This window comes from Terrapene carolina, unplaced genomic scaffold (genome assembly GCF_002925995.2).
Source record: "Terrapene carolina triunguis isolate 2854851 unplaced genomic scaffold, T_m_triunguis-2.0 Scaffold193, whole genome shotgun sequence".
Classification (NCBI taxonomy): Eukaryota; Metazoa; Chordata; order Testudines; family Emydidae; genus Terrapene; species Terrapene triunguis.
The window spans coordinates 4,066,892-4,071,281 of record NW_020664544.1 but is presented as its reverse complement, the minus strand read 5'-3'; the positions used below and the strand labels follow the sequence as shown (position 1 = coordinate 4,071,281).

The following is a 4,390-nucleotide window of genomic DNA, read 5'->3' as shown; positions in this document are numbered from 1 at the left end:
CTATGGGCCTGGGAAGTAGGAGCTAGGGCTTAGGGCCTAAGAAACAGTAGCAGAGGGGGCGATCAGGGGACCACAAGAAGAATCCTCAGGTGATATGAGAGGAAAACCAAGCTGGGGAACAGGTGTGGCTCTGCTGGCTCATCGGCCTGGTAATGATGCCGTGAACCATCGTGGAAGACGGGAGTCGGGTTAAGGCTAACACTCAAGTTATATTTCGAGCTAACAGTGTAGTGAAGACAAAGCCTTGGATGATTTATTACTGCAGTATGGCTAGCCCTACTGTTCGGCTCTGGGCCTACAAACTGATGTTTTGCTGCAGATGTGGTCTCTATCTTTCTCCCAGAGATTACAGTGCAAGTCCGTTATCTGTCTAGGACTCCAATTTAGTAGAACTGATACCATCATTCACTAAAGGGGACAGTAAGAAAAAAATGTCAAAAGGAGCTACTACAAATGGTCTTTGTTCATTTTAATAAACAGTAAAATAATTAGATGTGAGTTAAAGAAATAGAAAGAAGTATTTCTTCACACAATTCACAGTCAACCTGTGGAACTCATTGCAAGGGGATTTTGTGAAGGTCAAAAAGTATAACTGGATTCAAAAAAGAATTAGCTACCTTTATATAGAATAGATCCATCAATGGCTGTTAGCCGAGATGGTCGGGGATGTAATTCCATGCTCTGGGTGTCCTTAAACCTTTGACAGCTAGAACCTGAGACTGGATGACATCTGGTATTGGGCACTATTGGAAGACAGGATGCTGGGCTAGATGGACCATTGATCTGACCCAATATGGCCAGTCTTATGTTCAGTGATGGAGAATCCACCACAACCCTATGCAAGTTGTTCCAATTGTTAATTACTCTCACTATTAAAAATTTGTGCCTTATGTCTAGGTACTACAAATTGTCTCCATTGATTTGAATAAAAGATACATTAGTCAGATGCTGGTTTTTCAGAATAAATCTAATAAATCGAACATATTTAAGAAGGAGCTTTTAATAACTTCCAGTTGGTTGTTCCATGGACTCATCAGATTGTAGCATCACAATCTTAAAGAGGCACAGCCCAGAGTTACTAAGGTGTCTTGTATCTTTACGTTCATTTTAAGCATTGCCATTTTGAGCAACTCCTGAACACACTGGAATGGTCAGAAATATAACACTGTATTTGAACCCGAGACCTAATACATTCACCTTTCTTTGTATCTGAGACTTCTGCGGAAGATTGGAAAAAGCAGTCTTTGTTCGGGGGGCACCTATGCGTTTGAATGAGTGACCTCTTACTCTGAAATTAAATGCCTCATGACTGAACTATACCCCCCTTTGCCAATGGTAGATAGGAATCGGTGATCTTATTTATGGTGATCATCCCTGAATCATTTTAATTTTTATTATTAAATGTATTTATTTGTGCTAACACCCACTTTATGCTGGTTGCTTTCCAAACAGCTCTTGCTCCAAAGAGCTTCCAGTCTAACAACAGATGTCAGGGAAGAGGAATAACAACAGGCAACTCATACAAATCAATCAGCTCCCAGTATAGGCAGGATGGGGTAGGACTTTAAAAGGGGACTTACATGTGGCCAGGACAGCAGACGAGCTCAGAATGATCTTCCCATGTATAGAGGGTTGCGTGAAAGATGACGTGCTTTGGTTCATTTTAATGCAAGGTGACTTAAGAAGATACGGGTTTTTCGTATATACAGTGGATGCTATCCTGACTCCATTGAAGTCAATTAGAGATTTGTTATTGACTTCAATGGAGCCAGGATTTCACCCAATATATTTAAGGAGCTATTGTAATAAGTTCCAGTTGATTATTCTATTTGCTTCTATTTTTGTAACCACAAATTATTCTTAAAACTAATTATTCTGAACTAGGCTGTCCACATAAAAATCTCTTTTGGCTCTTAGTCAATAGCATGTTTACTGGTGTGGGTATAGCTCTGGGGTACAGCATTGGACTGAAGATCAAGAGGCTCCCCAGCCCAAATCTGGGTGACCCCAGTTCTTTTTCTGACCCTTCAGAGTTCATTCTTGATGTTCCTCCACCTACACTAAAAAAGTATTCTACAAAAAATCAAATGATATGTTACTGAATCCCCCCTCAAACCCTTCTAACTTACCTTGTCCCAACCTATGTCTTACAGTGAATCTCCTGATGAAGAATGTGAGTAAAACATCATTTTCAACCATCAGCCCATGTACATCATCTACTGTTCAGGAGCTGTGTATTAATTATTCAATTAATTATTATTACAATAGCACCTAGAGATTTAAGACCAAGAACATCAGGGCCCCATTGTACCAGTGGCATTTTTAAAACATATTTTTAAGTAGGTGCTTAACTACCCAATGTCAAATTCCTGCAGTTTTCCATTCAGTAGAAGTACTAATATTGCCCAGAAATTCATAGTTTTGTTGTTTAGTTTGTGATTTTAAACAAATAATGGGTCATTTTGATCATGGATATGAACAGGTGTGGGTATCTTGAGGTTAAATTTTGTAATTCTGTGGAAAATGTGAACCTACTAAAACTGCTACTTACAGACCCATTGTAATTTTTTGTTTTTCAGAAGTAGATAAATAAAAGAGAGGGGGGTACCTGGATTTGAACCAGGGACCATTTGCTCTGCAGTCAAATGCTCTACCACTGAGCTATACCCCCTTTATCTTTATTATTAATTTGATGGAAATCATTTCATATTAATTAGTGGTCCCACTGACTCTGAAGCCATATAATTCAGTTCTGCAGTATGAAATACACTTTAATTAATGTCCATGTTTCCATTAAGGAGTCCCAGATTGTTACTCCACTTTCCACTAGTGGTCTATATCTTTGTCACTGGCTGAAACGTAATCAAAGAAAATCAATCCACAGTGACTGCATAAAAAAGTAAATATTTAACTAATAAGTCTTTATTTTGATTAAAATGAGGGGGCACCCGGATTTGAACCAGGGACCTCTTGATCTGCAGTCAAATGCTCTACCCCTGAGCTATACCCCCACCTGCTTAAAAAAAAAGGTGACAGGTAAATCTAGTTACAGATACTGGTTCTGTCACATTTGTTACTCTTCACTACTTCTTGTAATAGGTTCATTATACTCATTGTGCCGGTAGCTATTTCTCAGACTCACTGCACCTGTAATTATTTCTCATACTGCCCATACAAACTATAATTAGTTTTTGTTTTGCATTTAACTCCCCCCCCCAAAAAAAGGTCTCACTGCAGTTTGAATTGGGTTCACTTGGACCGAGGTAATAAAGTTGTAGCTCTAATTCTCTATGAGTTCTGTTTCTTTAAACCAATGACATAAAAATCTCTCTTCTTTTCAATGGCTTGTGTGTGTTTGCTTTCTCATGGCCAGCACACCTTGAAACCACACAAGCCATATTTAATGAGCTGGCAAATCACCCGCCTCCAAGAATCCTTCGCCTGTGATTACACCCACTATAATATCTACTTCTGTAGCAACCTGAGTGATGGAAATGCAGCTATTTCTGGGGCAGAACATGCTGGCGGTTATACACCACGAAAACAACCTCAGGTAAACTTACAGCAAGGAAATGAAGAAGGTGATGTGGATGAAAAAGGAGTTTAGTGGAGCAGAATGTAATGAGTCAAATAGAATAAAGCAAAGGAAGGGGGAGATGAGAATCACAATTATGATTATTATAAAAGCTAGAATACCCCTCTCCTTCATATATCATTTGTTGCAAGTTCCTTGAGGGCAGGGATTTGTACAACGCTTGGCTCTAGGGGTTTCTGACTTTGACAGAGGCCTCTGCTTACTTTCTCTTACATTGCAGTGGGGCCCACATTCCCCCCCGGAAGCACTGTCTGGTTGAAATTTACCAGATGTCATTTGGATCAGTTCATTGCTTCCAGCTCCCTTTATAATACCAGACCCTGAGCCCGCAGCTGCATCTGCCTACATGGAGCCCCAGGGCAGTTAATGGAGATCTATACAACTGCAGGGTTCTGCCCATCTTGCTGTAGCTGCAGGATCAGGGCCCGACAGGTGACCAGCTGTGACTCCTGGCTAGATGTCTCTGTGCAGCTCCCTCATGCCAGCAAACAACCGGGCTTTTTCTCTGGGTGTGACCTCTCTAATTAGCAGCAAGGGCTGTTTTATTTTCACAGAACTTCAGGTCTGAGATGGTCAAAATGTCTATACTGGTGCTCGCAGTGGTGATAGTGGGAGACATCCCCCCCCCCAAATGCTAGCATAGACAAGGCCCATATAAACCCTGGCCTTGTTCTCACGCTATACAGGAAGCCATAGCATCGCCTAATTAGGCCTTGCCCAGCTTTGCAACATGCGTAACACAACTTAGAACCTCTGGGGAGTCCAGATCTGCCCTGGGGTAGCTTCAGAGTCTAC

At 41.0% G+C, this 4,390-nt stretch overlaps 2 non-coding genes across 2 annotated transcripts; both read right to left on the bottom strand.

Moving 5' to 3' along the window:
- Positions 1-2,599: 2,599 nt before the first annotated feature.
- TRNAC-ACA lies at positions 2,600-2,671 on the bottom strand. The gene has a single exon. It is a non-coding gene; the product is annotated as a tRNA-Cys (tRNA).
- A 268-nt stretch (positions 2,672-2,939) lies between these two features.
- Positions 2,940-3,011, bottom strand: TRNAC-GCA. The gene has a single exon. It is a non-coding gene; the product is annotated as a tRNA-Cys (tRNA).
- Between the last annotated feature and the right edge of the window lie 1,379 nt (positions 3,012-4,390).